The sequence below is a fragment of the Cavia porcellus genome, unplaced genomic scaffold (assembly GCF_034190915.1).
Source record: "Cavia porcellus strain 051 isolate PalLab524CR breed Dunkin Hartley unplaced genomic scaffold, mCavPor4.1 scaffold_22, whole genome shotgun sequence".
Lineage (NCBI taxonomy): Eukaryota > Metazoa > Chordata > Mammalia > Rodentia > Caviidae > Cavia > Cavia porcellus.
The window spans coordinates 29,411,130-29,436,871 of NW_026947505.1; the positions used below are offsets into that span (position 1 = coordinate 29,411,130).

Consider the following 25,742-nt stretch of genomic DNA (forward strand, 5'->3'; position numbering starts at 1 on the left):
TCCCATGTGATTTCTCCCTCTCATGTGCACTCTTATTTGTGACACCATCTGCTATGAAGTCTTCATCCAGCTCAATCAGAAGCCAGTGAAATCTGTGAGTTAAATAAGCTTTAAAACCTTTTTTCTTCATAAAGTACTAAGCTATAGTCATTTTATTATAGAAACATAAAATGAACTAATACACTGACAGATGACTGTTTCCTTCCTGTGTCTTTACTGCTTCTTTCTTGGCTGCCTGTCTGGGTTCTAATCTCCAATTTGAACCTTAGTTATATTGAATTAGACTTCACCTTCATGACCTCACTTATCTTTTTCAGCTTAAGGACCTTGTCTTCAAATATATTTACCTTCTGAAGTATTGTTGATTCAGATTTCAACATGAGTTTTATGGGAACAATCAATATGTGTATCTTTTCTTTCTTACCACACATGTCATACATTCCTCAAGACTGGACATTTTTGTTCTGATCTTCCAGTAAAAATACATCATATCTTGATTCCTTTATTTCAGTCCATGTCTTCTCCTTGCAAGAATAATAAGCAAGTTATCTGACAAGTTATAGATGAACAAGAATTTGGTTCTTTCAGCTTATGAGAATTTCAATCTCCCAGGTAACAGGAACTTTCTGGGAATAATACTAATACTGAAGAAGGAGACTAGAATGGCAAGAATTCCAGGCATCTTTAATGCTGGAAAGAGGGATGTTGGGATTGAAGAAAATGTGGTGATTATACAAATAAAGAGGCGATGACAGAAGGACCCAGCACAGTTGGATCTGAGCCCTCATCAGTCCCTTCTGCACAGACCTGGGTGCTCCGCCTTGACTCATAGGTCTTACCGTCACCCTCATTCAGGACTGTTCCCTGTTGAGAACATATGCTTGTAACGAAAATTTGCCTTCATTTTCCTTCATAGTCCTTTACATTCTCTCTCCAAAGTGCTCTTACACAACAATGTTTAAAATTAAAAATGCCAAACAAGGGACATTATAGTAGTCACTGTTGATTTCCTGTTGTCTTGTTTTGAAGTCCTGTGTTGCTTGCATTGTTCTGTTCTGATATGCCTTGTTTTGTTCTATTCTCTTTAAAATAAAAAACTAAATTAAATTAAATTAAAATGCCTCCCCTAAGTTCCTTTATAAAATCCTTCAACAAATTCTTGTTGCTCTTGGGAAAAACATTCATTTCTAATCATAGCCTTAGAATGGGAGTCAACAAACTAGGCCAAATTTGATCCGCTGGCTGTTTTTGTACAGCCTGAGACCCAAGTATGAATTGTCTAGTTTTAAATGACTGAAAAAGTTCCAAACAAGCTTTCATGACCCATGAAAATCACATGGAACTCAAACTGCAGTGCTGAAGAAGTAAAGTTTCCTGAGGCCCAGCCATGCTCGTTATCTTCCATATTGTCTGGCTGCTTCTCACCCCAGGGATGAGTTAAACACTTAGTATGAGGCTCTACAACCCATAAACCTAAACTATTTACTCTCTGGCTTTTCTCAGAAACAGCTGGCCAGGCCCTGCTCAGGAATCCAGGTCACCGGTACCCTCCCCTTCCTTCCTCACCTCAGATGTCCCACAGCATTAGTGTGCCTCAGCCCCGGAACCAGCTGTCTGGTCCTCAGACAGGCTGGGCACATGGTCCCGCCCAAGGCATCACAAGGTGCTGCTTTCTGTGCCCAAAATGTCTGGCTCTGCTTTTTACTGGCTAATTTCTTTTTCCTGAGAATGTGGTAAAAACATCATTTCTTCCCAAGAAACTTTCCTGGAGCGCTCTGTGTAAAGCAGTTCCTCATCTATCATCCATGTCCTATCCAACTTAGCTAGTCTACCTCTACTTACAGGATTCTGAGAGGAGAAGACATTTAAATAAGTTCTAACTTTTGAAGCAATGAAAATAAAATGCCATGGACTCTAATTTTTCAGTAAAATTGGAGTCATAACATACTTTAATAAATTATTTTTTAAAAGTGATGATCTATTGATTTAATTTTGGAAAATACAGATTATAAAGAAGAAAATCTGAAGAACTGCTCTTGCACGCTATCATCTTCAGATTATTACCTTTAATATTTGATGTGTACACTTCTTTGATTTTGCAATGTAGCTTTACCATTTAACATAAATTACAGGTGCACAGGCCAGGCATAGTGGTACACCCCTGTAATTCCAGCCCTTGGGAAGGTGAGGCAGGAGGATCACTGTGACTTCAAGGCCTGTCTGGGCTGCATAGTGAGTTAAAGGCCAGCCTGGCCTACATAGTGAGACTCAGTCTCAAAAATAAATTAATAAATAAAAATTTTAAAAAGCTAAAGCACAATAACTCATTAGCAATTAGATTTCCTGACTCTAAGATATGGGTGCTTGATGCTATTGTACATATTAGAGCAGAATCATTTATAAACTCATGGACTAAGATACTGTTTATTTCTATAATAAAAACTGGGAGATCATGAATGAACATATACATATGCCTAAACCTGGTTCTCTATTATGATACGTAAATATAAATGCTTCCACTAAATGCTTGAGTTCCTAAAGTGGAAGCAAGAAAGAAAAGGAAGAGGGAGGGAGAGAAAGGAAAGGAAAGAAGAAGAAAGAATTAGCAGAGAGAGTTCGCTTTGCTATTTTTCCCGAGTTTACATTTTTATAGAAAATGGCACACCCATCTCATTTTCTGTATCTTTTCCTTAAAGTTTCACATTAGTTAGCCCTTGAGTATTTTAGAAATCATTGTGCACAAAGTGCAATGTGCCCTTGATCTGGCCTTTCCTCTGGCTTCCAGTCTTGTTTCTCATCTCTATTACCAGTCCTTGCAAAACATGTCTGAAAATTTCTTGACACTCCTAATAACGGGGTGAGCCAGGCCCTCTCTTCTTGAATCAGGGCAGATTTACGGCTTTTTTTTTTTTAAACAAGAGAGTGGGACAGAAGTTATTCTCTGTCATTTCAGAAGTAAGATTAGAAAAGACCAAGTACTCCTTGCCCACTTCGGGTGGGCAGAGGGACTCCTCTGTGGGAAGCCGTCAGATAAGAAGTTCAACTACCCTGACACCAGCCGACGGAGAGGGCCACAGGTAAATGTTCTGGTCAGCACGAGCTGGCAACTGCTAGCTGTACAAGTAAACACATTTAGATGGTCAGCTCAGACCAACTGTTGTGGGAGGAGTTGTGATGGACAGTAAGATTATTTAGTGAAGTTTGTTAAGCAGACTCAAATCAGTGCCATCCCTAGAGATGGGTCAATCCCCTGCCTGGCATTAGGAGAGAAAAGGGTGGTACTTTCATAAAGGGAAATCTGTTACCTGCTTTAAAGAAGAAGACATTTCTGTTGCCTTCAGCTCAAAATAATCCTTGTGACAAAGTACCATTTTTTGAGGTGACATATTCAGGTCCTCTTCAATATTACAATGTTGTGACATGGTGGAAATGTCTGGGGTTAGTGAATTTTGTGACATACATGGTACAAATACCTTCTACCTTTTCTTAGCTGTATCATTGCTGTCGTCACTCTTAAAGGATTAGCCTAACCAAACTCCTCACCATGGTCATAAAAGCAGGCACAGGAGCTACAAAGCACTAACTGTAAATAATCACAGATCCTTGCTAATGCCAGGATTCTGTCTAGACCACAACACATAGTCTCTCTCTAGTATGGCAAGAATTATTCCACAGCTTGAAAATTTCTCCCTCAAAACAGAAGTCGCTGTATGTAACTGTTAGGACAAAGGATAAAGGGTCCGTGCAGCAGGGGCAGTAGCCCTGGGTGGCCCGCTTCCAGCCTCACTTTGTCTTGAGCTCGCTGTACAATCTCCATTCATTACCAGGTTCTTCTCTTAAAATAATGAAAGATTCAACTCACTGATACTTAAAGACCTGCCCATAAACCTTGGAACCCATTCTAAATAATGACCTTGATAAATTAAGTGTTGAAACCTGACTATAATGTACCCTCAGGCTTGAGAACCATAATTTATTCTGATTCCTAGAGCTTAGACATGAGAAAAATACATTCCAGAAATGGGACATGATATGTCTAGACATCTAGCCACAGGCTCGTGACCAGAACACAGACTCAGCATCACATTGACCTAAAAGGAAGCACCTTGCACTTTCACTGTGTCCTCCATAGGAGGGAAGGAGTCTGGGAGAGTAAGAGAAAGTTTCCCCACAAACCCACATCATCTTGCTCCTAGACTGAGAGCACCGAATTTCCTGGAAACATCTCGGAGCCTATTGCCATGCCAGCGTACATCCCTTCCTGCCTCTGCCCACCACCAGGGCAGCCCCAAAGCGGGGCAAACAGGCAGCTACTGCAGGCTGAGGTCCAAATGCAATAGAGCTCATGCTGGGGTGAAGTAAGAAGATCAGTGGGCAGGTATCATGCTCTGGTGCAAAACTCCCAAAGTCCAAACCTCAGTTCAGCCTTGGCCTTCTGGATCATTATGATGGTGCCTGGATATGGTAAGAGAACAGAATATGCTATATTTAGCAACTGCTCCATTAACAACATTTAAATATTAGATCAAAGTTACATCAGCCTCCATTTGTGCTCCTGTCCGAGACGTTACACATGTCAGGAACAGGCCTTTCAATACAGAGAGAGCTGATGGGAACTGGGCTTTGTGAGATATAATATGTGTCTATCATATCCCAAGCTCAGAATGTATAATAGTAGACAAATGGGTAAACAGGTCCTCTAACAATGATGGTCTTGCTATTGCATAGAATTTCAGAGAGGTTTTGATAATACAGGATATATTAATACATACTTTATCCTGCCTTTGTTTTTCATCATAATGTGTGTTCTCACTAGGTGTTATGGGTGTTGTTTGTATTCCCAGAATTTCTCTGTTGATGCTTAATCCCCAGTACAATAATAGTAAGGGGTAAAGCTTTTAGAGTAGGACCAGTTCGCGCAGATACAATCTTCTTGAATTGCTTTAATGCCTTGAAAGAGAGGTGTGAGCGTGTATTTCATCACTTCTGCCACGAGAGGACACAGCAAGAAGGTACCATCTTGGAAGCAAAGAGCAAACCTGCACTAGACTCTGAATCTTCTGGAGCTTTCATCTTTTTCAACCCCCAGAAACTTCCCCAGAAACTTTCAGCAATAAATTTCTATTATTTACAAATTGCCTGATATAAGGTATTTAGTTGTAACAGCCCAAACAGACTAAGACCTAGAAAATCACAACATACAGAATTTTTTTCTGGGTGTTCCTTTATCCTGGAGTGAGTAGTATGTTCTCAAATGTGACAGCCTGGGGTTTATCCAGGACCCTGACAACATACGCTTTCTGGCTCACAAGGAGAGGTACATTAATAAGTGCCAGAATGAATATCTAGAAAGAACAGTCTTGTTATTCTGAATCATGTTTAAGGCAGTGTCGGGCAAAAGTATAGATTCACTTAAAAATACCCACTGTTCTTTTCCATTGGCCTAAGCAAAATACAAAGCCATTTGGGGTTCAACCTTACTATTTATTGTTTTTAATTGAGTTATAAGTCTATGACTTGTGTATGCATAGCACAGAGAAGTTTGAGTTGAGCTAGATAGAATATTCTGACCATGCTCACAAGCATCTTAGGGTTCCAAATGCCTGCAAATCCTGAGGAGCCATCAGATCAGGCATGTCATGTCAGAAATGATAAAATGTTTTGTCTGCATCTGACAAAGAAAGTGACATGAGACTCATTCTCTAGGCTCTGAGAAGTGAATGTTATGTGTACTACCTGGCCCGTTTGCACCTGTGAGTCCTGGGCTATTGGTCAGCATGCGAGATGGCCCAGGAATCCTCCACCAGCACTTTGCTCATATTTCTTATTACTTAGTGTTCATGTCCTGTGGCTGCTGAGTTGCTCTAGGGGTCCTTATCCGTAAAGTCTTCCTTTGTCATGACAGCTTGAAGTGCAAGAACTGTTTCTATGGGACATGATGTAAGTTAAACGGAAAACCAAGGCTGGCCTTTGAACATTGCAACTGCCATGATGATAAAGAATGAGATACAGCTGGGCATAGTGAGGCAGAGACAGAAGAGTCATCAAGAGTTCAAGTGCATCCTGAGCTATGCAGTGAACTCAAGCCCAGCCTGAACTACACAACGAGAACCTGTCTCAAAAAAAAAAAAATAATAATAATGATATATCTGCCTTGTTCTTCCTGATACCTCCTGATTCTTCCAGCAGGTCTCTTGTATTATAGGCAGATCAGGCCTGTAACCTCTCAAACAAGTGGATAGTGAACGCTTAACTAAATGAGGAACTGGTGTTATTTGAGGGCTCCAGGAGAAGCAAAAACTTCTAGCAGAATTTGAGATTCTCTGGGGGCTGAGACAAGGAACTTCTTTGGGTGGCCTGTATTAATTTGGCTTTCCAACATGGGAAGGCATCAGAGTGGAAACAGGGAAACTGAACAGGACCTTGGAAATGGTTTAAGGACTTTTCCAAGTAACAGACTATGTTAATTTAGAAGTATCTTATGTTAATTTAGGAGAACTATCTTAGAAAATCTCCAAGTTGACTTTCACTACAGGAACGAGATACCTGCAGCTACAGTCTGTATTTAGTTCACTGGGGTGGGTGTCAGGTGTTCTCAGCTGTGACCTTATCCTGTCCTTTGAGGCCTCAAGCTTCACAGGCCACTACAGGCCTCAGCTAGGACCAGTGACCCATAGAGTTTCACTTACTATGAGTTCACTGCCCCTCTCCAAACAGGGAGTCTAGCCCTTGGACAGACTCACAAATCAAACATACAAAGCCAACTGGTTAATATTAAACCCTCCTCAGAGCTGCTCCCTAGTGGTCTGCGTTAAGTGGAGGCTCTCCTTTCTTCAGGCTAAAGTCAGTAGCTTTTTAAACTAAAAATATGCCACGACAATTCCCCGGTGCACTGGCATTTTCATACACCAATGCACAACACACACACACACACACACACACACACACACACACGCATGCATGTACTTTTCTGTAACACTGGTGCCCCAGCTCTACACTGTATTCTCCCCATCTGGTTGCCAGGGAATCATCTTGTTTCCCTCCCTCTCTATTAGCACTGAGCAGCTGCCCATCTGTGCACCCCTGTAAGCACCCTGAAGTCCACCCACTTCTCTCTAGGCTCCCTGCTGCACTGTCCACCCCAGAGGCACAGGCTGATTGTAGCACGGTCTTTAGGCCTCAGCTCGTGGTACCTGACACCTACTAGATGTCATGCCAGGCACCTAGTAGGTGTTAAATTGTGTTTGCCAAGAGAATGATTTTCTCATACAGCTGCTTGACTCACTTGTAAGAACACACTGCTCTACAGGTAATAGGACTTGATAGGTGACCAAATGGAGGACAGAAATGATTCAAAGGTATATCCCTAACAATGTCAGGTGTTTCCTCTGGCAGAGTGGATCAAGCTCCCGACCAAAGGCACTGTATTTCCAGGCTTTAAAACCAAATACTTTCCTAAGGTAAGGGCTATCCCATCAGTTCAAATCTGTGAGTTTGGCCTGTTCTCAAGGCTGTGAGGGAACAAGAGACAGGTGAAGCAGGTGAGTTTTGGTACCTGAGGAGATTATGTGAGAGTCATAGCATGAGCTATTTCCCCAGAGAGAGAGAGAGACAAAGTCTGAAGGGATGTCAGAGAAATACTGCTGGAGGCATTTAGGCTCTGCCTCTAGAGTAAGATCTATCACAAGAAAGCAAAGGCAGTAATTCACATTTAGGTCAGAAATCAGACACTCTGCACTTCCTGTCTGGGCCAAGGTCCCTGATTTTCTGCTTTCACTTAGAGCCGTAATTCTCATTCTAGACATGAATCTAATAAACCCTTGTCTGGATTTCCTGGAATTTTCTGACTGCGGCTATGGACTTGCTCCCAAAGACTTCCACCTTGTGTCTGCCTCCTGCATGGGCAGCGTCCAGGAAGCTGGCCGAGGGACGCTGGCGGGCGCTGCCTGGCTTGACACTGCGGCGAGTGAGGATTTATGCTCACCCAAGATATAAGAGCCGCTCCGTTCAGTGTGTAATTTATTGCCTGAGTCAGAACAGGGTGAAATGAGCGGTAATAAAATAATCCAGTTGGCCAGAAAGTGTTCTACACCAAGAGTGCAGGAAAGCCAGTTGGGATCTGACCGATGTCTCCCGTTAGTGAGAGCTGCTCCAGCCACCGGGTCACGCCCTCCTCTCTCTCCTTCTCTGCCTCCCTAATTCTTCTCCCTCTTTTTTCTTTGTCTCCTTTCCTTTCCCTGCCTTCTTCCTTTTCTCTCCTCCTTCCCTATTGTGTCTCCTTCTGTTCTTTCTTTCCAACCAACAATGATTTGCTTGAATCTCCTTAACAAACACCATGGAGCAAGTGGTTTAAACAGCAGGTGTTCATTTTCCGAGTTCTGGAGGCCGGAATTTCGAGACCGAGGGGTCAGCAGGCTTGGTTTCCTCCGAGTGCTCTTGCCACCTCCTCACATGGTCGTCTCTCTGTACACACACACCAGAGTCTCTCTGAGTCCTGATCGCCCCTTTTTACAAGGAAACCAATCAGATTAGATTATAGCTCACCTGCCAGCCTCAGTTTAACTTGATTATCTCTTTACTCATACGTTGAGGTTTGAACTGGAACATAAGAAGGGGTGCAACACAAGTCAGCCCTAATTCTCCCTTTCTTCTTTCCATTTTTTCTTCATTTCATTCTATTTTTTAATCATTCAGTAAATACCTGTTGAAGAATTACCATGGGTGGGACGCCACAAAGAAGAAGGAGATGAAAAGAATTCTAAAAAATCCTTGCTCTGAATACACAGCACACACACACATGTGCACACATGCACACATACACACACACACACTTATGCACACACATGCAAGCACACCACTGTCCACAAAGTTCCCCTATTTTGGGATTCCCCTTGATCTGGTCAGATTAAGGACAGTGTTGGCTTTTGTCACATCACGACCAGCAGCACGTGCGCCTGACTCTAAGTGGCAAGGTAAAGGCCAAGATGGATGGGAGAGGGAAGGCAGCTGACGGGAGTTAGACCAGCCTGGTTCTACCTTTGACTTTACGAGTGACCTTGGCAGGCGATCTGGTCTACAACAGCTTCAGCTTTAGATGAGGCTGCGTGCGTACCCAAGTCTTCCGAGTCTTCACTGACCATAAAGCTGGAAGACGCTCTCAGTGTGAGACAGACCCAGAGGTAACAGGCAGAACCAAGAATGTTTAAATGGAAGCAGAAAAGTACAACAATCTGACTTTTGAAATGCTCTTATCTGCCAAGAAATTATAATAAATGTCCTGTTTCCCCTTAAAAGATTTAAATTGCTTGTCTGGGTCAAACTTGTGTAGAAGAGCAAAGGAGCCCAGGGAAAGCCACTGTCCCAAAAAATATAAAATTATAAAAATCTGAAAAGGACCACTGCCACCTGCTGGGCATGAATTGTTATTGCATTGTGGTAAGTGAAAACGTGAAAAATTGCCAGTTTGAGGTTTGACTGAATATCAAATCAGAAACACTAATCTTAATCAAAATTAATTTCAGCCATGTTTTAGATTTATGTATGTTCATCCCCACTTCACAAACTAGATCTCAATGGTATGTACTAATAAAAGCCACTTAGTCAAAATCTGTTATTTAGAGTGTACAGCTAGGCTTACAGGTCTAATGTTCTTTAGTCCAGACACTATTAATCCATCAATCTGGTCATCAGCCTGGCAGGCCTCCAGGTTGCCTTCCAGCCTGAGAACTCAACCACACAGCGAAAACCAAGCAGCTGAACACAGGTCATTTTACACACTGAAGGCTGTATGGAGATATTAAGACGTGCGCTTGGCCACTCATTTTGGAGAAATGGCATGAAAATATACAAAGGAAAACAGCAGTTATTTTAAAAAGCAAATTAGCATGCCGGTCAACAAATAAAATATCCCCAAGAATGGAAAACACAATAAGTGCTTTAAGAACCAGTGACTCAGGCTGGGCCCAAAGGGTTTCACAGAGCTGCATCTGGACAAGGAGTTTGATGGGTGACATGGAGCCAGCTCAGAACAAACGGAAGTAGAAAACACGTTAAACATTTTTGATTTTTAAAAATGACATGAAATGTGCTTGGGAAATGTCCGGAAGATCAATTTAACCTGAGTAGAACTTTTTAAGAGAATAGTTTGAGATAAGACAGGAAAGGGAAGTTGAGACAAGATTAGATGATTCTATAAATGCAAGGAAAAGGAGTGCAAGGTTATTCTTGTGAGTAATCAAGCAGCACCGAAGATTTCTGGGAAGGAAAGTAAGTGATAAGAACAGTGTTTTAAGGAGACTCGCACCTGGCAACCGCAACAGGATGAAGAGATTGTAAGACGTGAAATTCCCTGAATGTGTACAAGACAGAGATTTATTTAAAGTGGGAAGGGAATTTCAAGGTCACAAATGTATATGTAAAATCCGAAAATGAAGCTAGCTGATGCTTTGACATATTTTTGCACCAAGGAACACACGCTAATTTAAACTAGTTTTGAATGTTAAACCAAACCACACATAAGGAAGAAAAAGAAGAAGGTGGAAAAGGGTCATAAAAAAGAAGGCTTGTGATCCAAAGCCTGAGAGAAGCGACAATATGTCACGACTCCAGGGAATTCTCTAAGAGGAAGAATTGGGAAAAGAATTGGCTAGACATCATGACACACTGTAAATAATGTCTAAGTGATGAATTAATTAATCAATTCATTATTCAATTTTCTGTCATTATAGAGGTTTGGGCAGGAAAGAACTTAGAAACCATCCTCCTCTGAGACAGGAACAGTGAATACAACCTCCTTGTGCACAATTTTCCAGCTTCTGTGTCAAGGGCAGTGCTGTGAGGTCAAGTGCACCATCCAGAGATTTGCAAACATGCACAGCTAAATATGCCCTCTCGCTGAGATTAGATCACCCTCTTCACTCTAGATGGTCTACTTTGCTCGTGTCCTTCTAAATATGTGGGGTCATCCCTGGGCACATTGCTCTAAAAGTGCCCCCAAATCAGCACATGGAGCACAATGGAACTTCTTTGTACGTCAGTTCACAGAGCAGGGCCTGGGGTGGTACCATTTGGGGCTAGGCCAGAGCTAATTCGAGGAATAATAGATGCTCTACTAAACAAGGCCACGTCAGTCCCCTGCTTGTGTACCTGACTGTGCTGTGTCTAAATGGGACTGATTTTTACTTTACTCCTAAGAGAATTTTCTCTTTTTAATACGATTTCAGCCCAAACCTAGCCCTGAATTTGGTACCTGATCTTCATTTTAATCGGTATCTTGTGGGTGAATATGTTGATGAATGTATTTTCAGTTTGTTATTCTGTCAGCAAATATATTTAGACTTTGTCTCACTTTCTAAACATCCAAGAATCTGCCAGGCTCCCTAAGAGATAATAAAAAATTCTATTTCCAAAACCTAAAAAATGTAGTTTATTTTCCTTGAATAAGAAGAAATCTGGAGGCAAGTGGTCCAAGTTCACACTGCCACTCAGCAGTGCGATCAGACACCAAGTTTGCCACTGTCTTTTCAAATCCTTCATCGTTAGCAAGCTATTTTCTTCTTAGTGCTTCCTCTTTCTTGGTCATAAGATGTTTATTTTACCTGCACCAACACAAGCACCTTCCAGGAAAGAATAAAAGAAAGAAAAATAGGCAAATTCCATATCCTTTAGACATCAGGAAAGCTAGAACTTTCCCAGAAGCAGCACTCAGCAGACTCCCTTTGCACTTTATTGACCAAAACTGGCCCACACAGTCATCCCTGAGCCAGTAACTGTCACTTTTGCCTCTATCAGTCAGTGTTGTTAGAATGGGTGAATTACAGAATAATCATGAATCATTCCAGGAATGGAAACTAGATCGAAAGCAGAGGCCTTACCTCCCTAACAGCAAAGGTAAGCTCGGCTACTCCCCAGACAACTGGATCCTGTTAGCAAGGAAGGAGGGGCTTGGACAGTGGGTGAGCAAAGGGAATTATATTTAGATCAGCAAATGCTCTTATGACTTCATTCAAGGTCATCAAATTTATGTGACCAGTAGAGAATTTAGTAGTAGACCTAAAACTGATTTGTTTTCCTGCCAAACAAAGTTGTTTACTGTACTCCAAACACCTGGAATAAAAACTAAGAGCCCCTGGGTGTGTATAGGTGTGATTGTAGGCCTGGTTGCCTTGACCGTCACCATCACCCAGCACTTCTTTTCTACTCTTTATATCCTGTATCTTCCACCCCGTAAGAATCTGAGTTTGTTTTGAAGCAGGGATGATAATTTATTCACATCAATATCACCAAAACTTAGCCTATCAGTTGATCTAAACTCATGAACACTTGTTTTAAATGTAACTCTCAGGGGCTGGGGGTTTAGCTCAGCATCATAAGTGTCTGCCTTGCAAGCAGGCAGTCGTGAGTTCGATCCCCGCTACCGATAAAAAGGAAAAAGACAAAAAAAAAGTGAAATTTCAAATTATTGGTGCTGAGACAGTGTATTATAAAGTATTCTGTTCCCCCTAGAAAGATTGTCTTGGAAATCCATTTTTATGATACCACCAAAATTTCAGCAGGTTTGTTTCCTTTCTGTAATGTATCCTGAATGAAAATATATTGAAAGAATTTAAGAGTAATTTTACTTTTATATCCACACAACTGAATGCAAATCAACATTTAAAAAAAGGGGGGGGGGAAGAAACCCGAGTTATGTGCTGCAATGTGGACTAACCCAAAATTACTACGCTCAGTGAAAAAAGCCAGAACAAAGAGACCACACAGAGAATTCTATCTGATCCTACTTACATTAAATACCCAGGCAATGCAAAGCTGTAAAACAGAGAGGAGACTGTGGGCCACTCAGTGAGGAGGGCAAGGAGATTAGCAATAAATATACATGAGGAATCATTTTAGGAGATAAAAGTTGCAGAATGGATTTATGGTATTGGTTGCACAATTTGGTAAATTCACTTTAAAAATCACTTGAAAGGGGAGAATTATATGATGTACAAAATATGCTTTGGTAATAGTTTTCAAATCATGATCAGTCTCTGGAGTTTTTACAGTATTCTTAAGAAGAAGCTGTAGTGATCTGCATGAAGTTCCAAGTAGAAAGGAACTTCTCTCATAGTAGGACTGTCTTGTTTTTGTTTCTTTTTCTTTTCTTTTTTTCTCCAGTCTATTTTATTCAAGGATAAAAAGAAAGAAAAAAAGAAGAGAAAAAACCTACAATAAAACTTCAAAAAACATAGGACAGGTCTTAAAGGAAAGAGCAGAGATATCCGAGGTGCGTGTTACTCCTCAGAGGAATCTTTAGTGGGTCCGCCACTACGCCAAAATTGAAATTTCCAAAGTAGCATTGGCAAAAGCATTGGCATCTTCTCCAGGAATCCTACATAAAATGCTCTTCATATACATATGACTTCTCCTATTGTAGACCTTTATAGTCGATTAGATTCACGGGTCAGATTTGCTAGTTAATGTCCTGGGTCCCAAGGGAGCAAACTAATCTTGATTGAAAGTAAGTCCCACGTCTACACAAACAGAAAAGACCATAAATAGAAACGTACTAATCTGTAAACACGATCACTCCTTGGCATAACACTTAGTTGTTAATGATTATGATTACCTATAGCGAGTACCTTGTATGTGTACTGCCTCATGACAAGCTAGAAATATTTCAGAAAGGTAAAATTTAGGAGGAAAACCCACAGCCATCATGAGCCAAAAAGGAAATTTTATTTGTTCATATTGCCTTGTTGTCTTTTTCTTTTTCTACCTTTTGCTACCAGATTCTTCTTCCTATTAAAAGTCGTGTTTGGTTTTGAATCATGAGATGCAGTATTTCTGTTGATCTGTATGGAGAGGGGCAGGAAAGGCTTAAAGGGTTCCTCAAGATTCCCAGAGGAGAGCCATGGGGCCTGTGAAACCCGGGAAGATGGAAATGGTCCAAGCATCCATTTTAATGGCTAACTAGCATTTTATTTATGGATGAACCACAATCTTTTGTTAGCTATACCAATTTATTTCTAGCTATACCAATTTATTTCCAACTAAGACTATAGTAAGCAGCACATAGCTAAAATCATTGTGCATTTTAGGATATTTTCCAAAATAAACTTCTGAGATCATTATCGCTGGTTCAAATTTATCCACATATGTGTATAGATTGAAAAATTATAATTTAAGAGTTTTGTTTTAATTAACTTCTAACAGAAGTATGTGAGCATTTGATTTCTTAGTGATTGGACATTTCCTTTTTTATTGTCAATTTAAAATGTGAAAAATTGTACTCATATGTACACTTTTTTGAGTACAATGAGCTGGATAATTTTTCTGTTTATTAGCTTATTATGTTGTTATGGCCTTCTCTCTTTAGCACTTGGCTTTTAAATTCACAATTCAGTTTATTCTTTGAGAAGCAAGCATTGGCCTGCCCTCAGCTCTCCTGTAGCCAAGCTCCAAATAAACTTCAGACTTGAAGGACTAGCTAGCAAGACAGGCTTCAGAGTTGTATTTCAGGTCAGAATTCACACGGTTCTGAATTACACTCCATCACTTTAGGCCCTTGACCAAACCTTGAAGCATAATCAAATGTCTGGGATATAGATAGCCTTTGGACGCAAAACTTAATTGAAAAACTTTCAAAGAGTTCTCTACACCATCCCTGAACTGAAAGTCAGCTCAGAGGTCATAAAGACAGTTATCAGATGAGCACCTCGTATTGAGCCAAGAATTAGACTTGTAATAGAGTCTTTGCTGAAAATTTGACACAGCAGTGAACTCGCGTATAAACGCAGCTGCCTCTCACCACAGGAACCCTATTGTCATGGACCTGTCACTTTTGGAGGCTTGCCTGCCACCCAGAGTATTTTTCCTCCCTCCTTCCCACTTTTTCTCCCTTCTTCTTTCTCTCCCTTCCTTCTTTCTTTCTTTTCTCCTCTTTCTACCTGTTATCTTTTCTATTTAGGAATATCTATAGAAGGTATTGGGGATCTTCAAAAACTAGAATAGTATACTCTCCTCCAAAGATGTGCACAAGGCATTTAGAAAATAATTTAAAACTTAGCCCTTTTCCTTTGACAGTGTTGTTATACTTCTGCTTTCCACAAGCTAGTGAAAAAGAGATTCCCAAGGTGAATTATTGATGTTTAAATTTGTGTATATACAGAAGTAGCAAATGTTTGTTCAAAAGGTCTAAGCAATATAAACAGTATGAAGTCCAGAGTAGAAGGACCACCTGCATGCATGTGAACAGTGGCTTCGCAGACGCTCCGACTCGCATGCTAAGAGCGTGAGTGGTACACATTTTCCTACATATGTGCACGTATGGAACATATGTGTGACATGATGTTCTCCCTGGCCTTGAAATGTTGGTTAAAGCCCCAGAACTCAAGCTAGTCATCTCAGCAAAGCCACACGGTTTAAAAAGTGCCAAGGAGCTACCCCCAAACCCTTCAGCATCACAAAGAATTGGCAAAACTGGACATTGTACCGCTCCCTGCCACTTCATTCAGCCACGGGAAGCAGGCATTCAGGCTCATGAAGGACAAAGGGAGTCATCCAGGCAGTGAGGTACAGATCTAGGGCAAGCACTTTATCTGGCCTAGGAGGTCCCCTTCCAATCACCCTGGCCAAGCCAAGCAAGGAGGGTGCCAAGATTACCATCAGCATACAAGCCTCTCATTGGAACACAAGGGAACAGATGTCTGAAGCCCCACCTGAACACTCACTGGGGCTGCTTGGGTAAGGAGAGGTGTCAGGACAAGGCAGTACACCCAGTGTGGCACTGCACTGGACTTCAATCCGAATCCCTGACAACTGGAAAATACAAACGAAACATAGACACACCACGATTGGGAAGGTGGGCAGAAATGTAACAGACTCACAGCACGTGTGCTGACGAGTGTGCAGACAAGGGCATTCTGCTATATTGTATGTAAGGTTGCAAATTTAAATACCTTTTTGAAACACAATTGTTTCTATCAAAGTTTTAAAGTTTTATCTTCCTTTTCAGGCAGTAACTTTATATACAGCACACTGTGTTAAAAGCCATGTCATTCTCTCCGTAGGCTGTGGGGAAAGTATTTCCATGCCTTTGGTTTGGAAGCAGAGAAACCAGACAGACTTAAGAGCAAGTTACCATGCAAAGTTAATAGAACTGAGGCTCCCATATCTGGACCTAGGTCCTACAAAAAGATCTGGAGTCCTAATTCTAACATCTGTGAATATGGTCCTAGTAAGGAATGGAATCTGTACAGATACTCAACGAGTGTACACCCTAAATACAATATGACTGGTGTCTTCATAAAAGAGCACACAGGAAGAATGCCACTTGAGATGGATTAGTTATACATCTAAACTCTAAAGACACCAAAAATTGCCAAGATTACCAAAAACAAAGACAAAGCCATGGAAGAAATTGTCATCTAAACCATCAGGAACATGCTGATTTTAAATTTCTAATTTCTATTGATGTGCAATAATACACTACAGTTATTTGAAGTCACCCAGGATATGGTACTTGGTTAGGGTCTGCCTGGGACCCTACACAGACACAATTTGGTGGAAATGGCCAGGAGAAGGAAAAACATCAAAGATGACTTAGAAGTGCCTGGCTTGGGTTTTTGGGTCATTCTAGTGCTGTGAATAGTGATGAGAATACAGAAAACAGAGAAGTTCAGTGTCTTCCATGGAGGATCTGAGCCCCGTGATTCACATTTTCATATATGTCCAGTCAGCATTTAGAAGTCTAAGCCAAGGAGAAAAGCTGAAACAACCTGAACATGTAGGTGGATGAGCCCGATATGCCACCTGCTTCCACTGAAAAAGTGTTAACATCAGACCAGAAGATCTCCACCCTCACTCCCTCTACAAGAGACTGTACTCTGACAGAGACATGAGCTCCTCCACAGAAATGCCTTCAGAATAAATATGGTGATTCCTGGAAATGAGGCCCATTTCCCACTGAGCAAGGCTCCGTCTCAGCTGACCCTACAGAGCCTGTATAACCCACACCGGTTCTCGGCATCCCTGGAAGTTGCACAGCACCACACTCCAAGACACATGGCAAAGTCTGAGGGTCAAGCAAGAAGACCCCTGACTAGGGGTCAGCACTGGCCAGAACTTAACCACTCCGAGCCTCAGTTTCCCACTATGAAATATAAAGGAATATGAGAACCAAGGTCACCTCATAGTTAGTTCAAGCCTTTTCTGTGACAGAGAAGGAAAGTCAGAAAGAGAAGTTAAGTGTTTTATTCAAAGATAAACAATTGACTCTCAGAGCTGAAACTGGAAAGCACTCTAAGCCTTTCTAAGGTATCTTTCAATCTTTAAATCCTACAGTTATAAAAGCAATTTATAAACAGAATGAGTGCTAGAAATTTCTAAATTGCATCAAATACTCTGAAACGTGATGTTTAAAGACAGAACTAACTGGAATTCATCAGTCTTATGCTTCAGAGCCCCCATGTTAATTCTGTGCATGGGGGCAAAACCTAGAGAGCAAATTGCTGCATACAGAGGGTAGGTGAACTCCACTGCTTCTTTACATCTTCGAGAACATTCCAGAACTCTATCAAACCCCTTTCATTACAAACATTTGCATGTTGGAATGTTACTGATGCTACCTGCTATCCAGAAATTGGGCTAATTGAAAACCTTCTCTAACGTGTTCCCAACCCAGCTCAAAAAACTAAATAAATAAATAAATGTGGTCGTAGCACCCCTGCCCTGAAGTCAGTATCCAGAAACTGTGCAAAAGAACAACGGGTCACCTTCCTCGGTGCTATGTTCCTTGAAAATGAGCTTCTGGCAGGCCATGGGAGGCACAAGCCGGGTGTGTGCCAGGCTGAGAGTGTGACTGACATGGCAGGGTGGGGACAGAGCGGGTCTCCCCTGCCCCTGCTCTGGCCAGATGGAATCAGGACCGAGACTTTCGGTTTCAGGAAGCTGGTGGCTGCAGGGTGAGAGGTTACTCCTCCAAGAGGAGGAAAGCATGCCCTGCCCTCTCTCACCTCTCCTCCTTACTCTTTCTTTCCTCTAGTATCTTGTACCACTTTATCTTTCCCTGAGCCTCCTTTCCTTCTCTTTGTCTTCATTCTTGTTCTTCTCCTTCTGCTCCTTGTTTTATTTGTCTCATATTTTCCTCTACTGTGTCTTCTCTCTAATATTCTACCCCAACTCTGATCTTTTTACTGTTTGCATGGAAATGAAGTCACTTTTTAAAAAGTAGGTAATTTCTTTTTTTTTTTTTTTTTTTTTTTTTGTCTTTTTTATCGGTACCGGGGATCGAACTCATGACTGCCTGCTTGCAAGGCAGGCGCTTATGCCGCTGAGCTAAACCTCCAGCCCCAAAAAAGTAGGTAATTTCAATGCCTTCCAAAGTCCACTCCCATAAGGACCTGTCTCTTCTCCAAACAGACTGCAGTGAGTCCCAGTTAGCAAGGACTGGCCACGTTGGTGTCAGGAGCCACCAAGCCACGGATGATATGCCAGGCACTGTAAAGGTTCTCTGGGTGGCCAAACATTGAAACTACTAGAATTCAATAATACAAATATGACAATTGAGCATATATAGGAAGTATCCCTTCCACTTCCAGCACACAGAACAGGTAGAAATGCTAGTTCAAAAGAAATGGGTGTTATGAATGATTAAAATGATAATCACTATATTGTGAATATTCTACTACAATAAAAATTAAGAATACAGGGCAATCAAAGTCAATCATTGTCAAACCAGGGAGAATGGAAAGTCAAGGTCATCGAAAGAGGAGATTATCTGAGCGTGTGTGTATGTGTGTGCACATATAGAAAGATTAAAGTTATGTAAGAGACAAATTCAAAATGAAGAAATAAAATCTTGTGACTAAGACCTTCCAGAACCTAACAGTGAAGATGCACTGAAGCCATGTGTCCCTTGTGTATGATGGAGTCACAATGTGCTGTGTTCCCAGGCCGGATCCAAGAGTAAAACAGCCAAGCCCCATCACTGTAGAGTTGGGGGAATTCTACCTAAAAGTTATAAAGCTACTCACATTTCTTTCAATATCCTCTCCGTCTAATCAACCACAGTTCAACATTAGACCATTCTGAAGGTTTCACTTCAGGCAGGAGACAGCACCAGAGGAATCTTGTGATAAACTCTGACTCAATTCTGTGTCTTGTGTCTCATGTCAGCAATAATCAATCAGCATAGAAATAGACCCTCGGTTTCCAAAACTGAAACTTTGAAATTTTACCTGGGACCAGTCGTTATTTTACTTGCCCAAACCCTTCACCAGATTTAGGTTACATGCATCCAACAGGCGGTCCTGACTGGTTTTTATGGATGTTAATCAACAGCTCCATTGTTGACAGACCATTCAGAGACAGTCAGCTAGACATGCCAGCTTCTTCACCAAAATCATGGTGGGCCTTCCCCCAAGGGCTGTGCAAGCTGAATGAGCATAGAAGCAGCAGAGCACAGTCATTCAAGCCCGATTACTGCAAACTACTATTTTCCATCCTATTCTTACTATTATTCTCACCCTTTAACCTACCAGGACAGCTTCCTCCAGGACCCCGACCTCAGAAAGTGGTGGTCTCCTCTCGCCCCGGCCTGATTGACCAAGGGCTTTTCCATTCCCTCGTGCAGCAGTGCCTTCCATTTGCATAAGATGGTTGAAGCTTGCTACATGCCTTCATGGGATTACTAACCCAGCTCCTAAGAAGTAGGAGAGGGGGTCACAGTCACGGTCTTCAAGCAAGATGCAGGGATTCAAGGCAGTCGGGGAGTTGCCCAAAGTAACACAGAAGAGCCAGAGCTGCAGGTTCCCACTTCACTGGTGCCAGGTGGTCTCACTTTCCAGTCACCTCCCATTCTGTCTTGACACTGACTGACTTGAGCTGCTCTGCATTTTTTATGTTTATTGTGATAAAATATGTGGAAGGTAAGATTTACCATAGCACACAGTTCAGTGGCACTGAGTACATTCACACTGCGGTGCCACCTTAAGCACTGTTCATCTCCAGGACTTTTTTCTCATCTCAAGCTGCAGCTCAGTTTCCTTTAAACATCAGCTCCTCTTGCTCTTTGTGCCCAGCCCCTGGTAGCCCTGTTCTATTTTTTATCGTTATAAATTTGACGATCCCGGAAATTTCGGATAAGTAGGATCATATTTGTACTTTTGCATCTGGATTTTTTTTTCATTTAGTGATTTTTCAAGGCTCATTCCTGTGATAGCATGTATCAGAATTTCTGGGTTTTAAAGCTGAATGATATCCCATTTTACATAAATACCACCCTATGGTCATCTATTCATCTCTCAATGTACCCTTCCTGAGACACAGGACTTTTATTTGCTTCAAAAAATAATATCTCTCCCAATTATATAAAGTCTGGTAGAAGTACTAATTAAGGTTTTCTAAGCAGAAAACAACCCAAGTAACTACTCTGTCTTGGAATTAGAAACTCAAGCAACATAATAAACAGAATAACTCCTGAACTCAGGCAAGACTATGTAAAATATTGACATGTACTCCAGTCAGGGATGCAGGAAAGGGTTTCCCCAGGAAAAGATGTTTGAGAAGAGTTTAAAAGACAGTAGACTAAGCAGGAGCTCCCTAAGTGGACTAGTGGGGGAGGGAGGTTGTATGTAGAACACTGGGTTTTATAGAAAATCAGAACGGACAAAAAGTTATGTGATTGAAGATGCCCTGGCCTCTTTGCCTCCTAAAATTTCACTACTTCCATTATTATTTTTTCCTGCTTCCCCATGTATTTTCTTTCTGAAATTGTTTTGATATACATATCATATCCAATGTTGAATTCACAGTACCCCCTTGTAGACCAAGAGTGATCAGGTTTGCCAAGGACCCAGCTTCTGTGGTCCATTTCTTGCCTATCTCCTCTTCTTTTTCACACACACACCATCCACTTAATCACTTCACATGCTCAGCCCAGAGAAGTGGGAAATGCTGGAGCAAAAGGAGCACCAGACTCAAGTCAAAACAGGGGCAAGCTTAATCCTGACCTGGTACCTTAGTTCTAATAACCAGGCAGCTTAACAAGGGGTCTCTTACCCAAGACTCAGCAAGAGCTCACAATTAGGACACCTTCCTGATGTGCCCTTCCTGATGTGCCCTTCACTATCTGGCATCAGGACTTGGTCTGCTTTTTCTTCTTACCCTGCTAGGAATCAGAGACCCATCCTGAATACCAGCAGAGCTGCCACTGTCACCAGCAGTCTTCCTAAGGCTGCATTGTTCAGCAGAGTTCAGGGTCATCTCCTGCTTATTTCCTGTCTTATGGTTCTGCTTCAGACAAGATGGAAGGCACCCTTCTGCCTCCAGCTACGTGCAGGGACCTGGTAATCACTGCCACCATCATGCTGTTACTTCCTGACCCAGCTTTGCTGGATCTCTGGCCCTTAAAGACCTGCCTTGGTCTTTGAGTACACATCCATGACAGGGGTCTGGCTTTTCTCAGTTTCCTGCAGTTAATCAGGCCACAGTGCAGTCATGCCAGCCCGTGGGCTGAGAGACTGCCCAGTCACCTTTCCTTCCTCCCAGACCTGAGTTCTTTCATACACCACCCAGCTCCTATAACTAGTAAATAAACTAGGACCTGTGAGCTCTGATTCAGATATAAAAATAATTCATGATTAGAAACCTTTATTTTTTTCCCCTTAAGAAACCCTGACAAGCTCAGAATGACATTTTCTTAGCTGGTCAAGAAGCACTCTGCAATGAAGTTCTACTCAGCCTGATGAAACTCAGAGTGTCTGCAGATTGACAGAGACCATGAGCCACAAGCCAGGTGGCCTGGAGCCACCTGATTAGATCAGGATGCACAAATAGATGTGACCAGATCTCACCTGCTTCTCTTCCTAATGTCAGCCAGGATTTCCATGGGGACAAGCTGCAGATGGCTGCTGGGTTTTTCTGTTCAACCTTCTGCAGCATGGTCTCATGGCTCATGGATGCTCCAGGCAGTAAGAAAATAAAAAGCAACTATTCTCTCCAAAACTATGTAGGAACATACCCTTCAGACCTCATAAATGCCCAGCCCTCTTAGCAATCCTGGTACCAAAAAGTACATTTCAGCATGAGTTACCTCATGTGCCAGGCCAGCAGGGAGGACAACCAGCCAGCCTGGACTCGTTCTCTGTTCCTGATCTGTGGCACAATTTTAAAACAAGATAAGAAGTGTGTCTCCTAACATATCCCCATTCCCTGCCACCCAAGTAGAACAAAACCACTCAGCCATTTCCTTAAACACCACAGAGGTTGCAAAAAGGCCATAGTAGGAAACTGTACCAGGGAACATTAGCTGGCACACTACCTCACATGATGTCTCGGGCTCAGTAACCTAATACAAATTCCCATAATCTCAGTGCTTTATCATATTTAGCAATACTCAATGGCACAAATGCTTGTGCAGACCTCTGAGGAGCCCGTGATCCAAGCTCTGAGTACAGACTGTTCTGACGGTATCTAAGAAATACCTAAGGGTGGGGGAGATGAAGGAGGGTAAAGAATATTTGATGGTACAGATATTTTAAAAATCCGCAGATCTGCACACTAATAAAATTCCTATGTAAAAGACAAAAAATGAAAAATAAAAAAGAAGAGGAAAAGAAGGAACAGAAAAGGGGGAAGAAATGCAAAAAAGGAGAAAGCAAGGAAGCTCCCCACTCTCTCCCACCCCCAGAGAAGGTGCCCACTACCATACATCACTTCCTGGCCCAGCAAAACCAACAGCAGTATAACACACCACGGCCACACGGCTATCACTGCAACCCTCTGCCCGTACTTTGAATGACTGACTTTGGAGACAATTGAAATAGGGTATAAAAAGCTATCTATTGCTTTTTAAATGAACTAAATCATTTTTCCTGTGTTTTTCAAGACAAAGGAGGTGCTTTCTGCAGCAAAGGAGAGGTGAGTGAGAAGGTGAGGGTGTCGAACAATCCCAAGTCATCACAGTACTTTATAGATGTCTGCAGCCATCTGTCTGGGTCTTTGCTTATGATAGCAATTCATAATGAGCAGTCAAAGGCAGAAATAGCAACACTTACCTTATCATGCTGCAGAACGTTAGATTCTTTCTATAAACAATACAGTGCAAAGGTTCAGGGACAGTAAGGAATCTGACTTGAAGCAATTTTTCCACTACTCATCATTTTTGACAGTTACATGAAATCCACAGAAGGATTTTCTTGTCTAATTATTTCTAGGCTTAAAGTTCAGGGAGTTGGTCTTTCTCAAGATTAGGATGCACTAACTACATCCTGAGGAAAGAGTGCAGGACGCTTTATGCAGTTACTGCCCGGGAGATGTGAACTCTCTCTGCCTGTACTTAAGATAGCAGAGAGGGCAGGAGAGGGCAGGTCAGCTGTCTCCTCTCACTGTAACAGCTTCAGTAAGCATTTTAGTATGGCTTCCATGGGGACAGGGGGGACAGTATTGCTTACACTCTGATGACAAAGCGCAGATCATAGACCACTAATTCAGCCTGAATCTAGCCAGTGGCTCCAGGAGCCCAGGGAGTTATATATAACTCTCCAAGAACTGCTTCCTGGTGATTTACGACTGTGATGTGGAGAAGAGCACATTCCCCTGAAGGTACTTGAAATCAATGCAAAAAGGATTTCAGAAGTAAGTATTGTGCTGAACTTTAAATACCAGATAAAAAGTTAAAAATGCCCCCTGAAGAGTTACTGCTGATATTTCAACTTTTCCCCTTTTGAGTGATTCTCACATACTTTGATTTCTTAAGAATAGTCATGAAAATCAAATTTGCCCTGTTGAGAAATTCCGAACTCCAGCTGTTAATTCCGCATAGCTGGTCTGGTGATCTAACGTGGGGACACTTATTGCAGTGTTAAAGGGAGTGCACTCTGTGCCCCCCAGGGAATCAGCACCTGGAGTCAGAGTCCCAGAGATCTCTGGCTGCTCAATAAATCACACAGAATTGAGACCACACCCTGCCCAGCAGCCCCACCACCCTGAACAAGGGCGCCATGTAACTTTAACAGAGTCCTCCAGGAAAGGAGTTTCTACTCTGTTCCACCATTCACTACATCTGAGCTTGAAATATTAAAGTGAAGCATTTCCTGTTCTCATATAAATTCATTTCCAACAACTGTAATTAAGAACCTTTTTTTTTTTTTTGCTCTATATCTTGCCCTCAGTGAAGACAGAAGCCAGCTGTTTACTGTATGTGGGTGGTAGCTCCAAAATACTTATCAGAATTCACAATTATTGTCCTCAGAAGACCTCTACCTTTTGAATACTTCTGGCTGTTCTGTATTCCAGAACCACTGATGGGGACTTTTTGTTGTAAAATCTTAGGCAAACTAACAAACCTCTCTGGCCGAGGGGAGAGAGCTCCACAGGGTGATCTCATGATCTCTGGCAATCTACGTTGTTATGATTCAGTGACTCCTCCAGTCCTTAATATTCCGAGGAATATTTCCTCAGTGCTGTTTTGGAAACCGTTGAGTCACACTGGAATTAATTACCGTTATGAGGTTGGAGCATAATGATATCTTTGAGGGTAAGAGTGAACTGAGGAATGTGGAGGAGGCATGGGACGAGTTGTGGGGTGGGAAACCTGTAATCAGATGACAACAGATGGTCCATCATAGGCCAGTAGACAAGATTAGGCAAATTCCCAGCACCTGATGAGTGGCCAGCTGCAATCAGAAATGTGATTATTACTAGAAGTTCTGCCTGTCATTTGTTTGACAGAAGTCTCTGAGTAGTGACGATGATAGTCTGCCCAGGCTGAACCAGCACTGCCCAAGGCTGCCCAGCGTGGGTACTCAGGACTATTAGATTTATGAATGCCAGGATGCAGCCCAGAAGGCTTACTGTGGGTACCCACGAACAAAGCATCTTCGGATTCTACATCCCGAAACATTCACTGGCAGATGTGAAGTGAAGGACTTGGCCCTGGGACATGCTAAGGATGAATCTGTGCCTATTGGCTTGCAGGGCACTCCAAAGAAAGGATCCTAAGAATTATGAAAAGATAATGTCTAAGTCCAAAAGCAGGTGAACTATCCCAGAGCAGCCTGCTACCTTCTGTAAGTTCTTCCTCCAAAGGCCTCTTCCCAAAGACTGGGCATGCTGGGGCACTAAAAGACATTGTCCACCTGAGACCTAACCCAGGCAGGCGTACCAGGGTGTCTGGAGGAAAGTGTTCTCTCCAATTACACTGGGTCTCCCAGATGCCTGATGACCACAGTTGTTAAAGCAGCTTAAGTCGAGAGCAAGACAGATCTGGTATATATGGCCTGGATATCAGGGAGCACAACCCCTAGCCCCAAGGAAAAAGCATCACTAGGAGGAGTGTAAATACCCTCATGAATATTTAGAAAAGGCTGATCACCATATGTTTAAAAAATAAATATAATTCAAAGAGGACCCACTGGTCCAAATGAAAGTAAAAGTATCTCTCCTGCTAATAGGCTAAAATCCCTTTCCCATCCTTAGTTCTTGGTGCCAGAAGTCATCATTTATAATTAATTCTAAGTTTAGGCCTTCAACACCATGTAACTACCACACATCTGTGCCTGTATTTCTGGCTTTATCAACTTCAGCTAACATCTATTAGTGTCTTGCGATGGAAGACAGGAAATTGAGTCCACTTTCGCTTCTTAGCTCACTTGTATTTCAACTTCCAGTGCTTATTAGTTGCGGTACTATTTTAAGGAGATTAATGGTAAAATGCACAACTTTAAATAATACACACAAATTTCTATTTCTTGATTTATCCA

General features: G+C 42.0%; 1 long non-coding RNA gene across 2 annotated transcripts in view; it reads right to left on the minus strand.

The window, feature by feature from the left end:
- LOC106027366 (uncharacterized) overlaps positions 1-23,321 on the minus strand; it is a 66,376-nt gene extending 43,055 nt beyond the window's left edge. For both annotated transcript variants that reach the window (XR_001200960.2, XR_010041918.1), the window contains exon 1: positions 23,037-23,321. This is a non-coding gene — a long non-coding RNA (uncharacterized LOC106027366). The remainder of the gene's footprint in view (positions 1-23,036) is intronic.
- Positions 23,322-25,742: the final 2,421 nt, after the last annotated feature.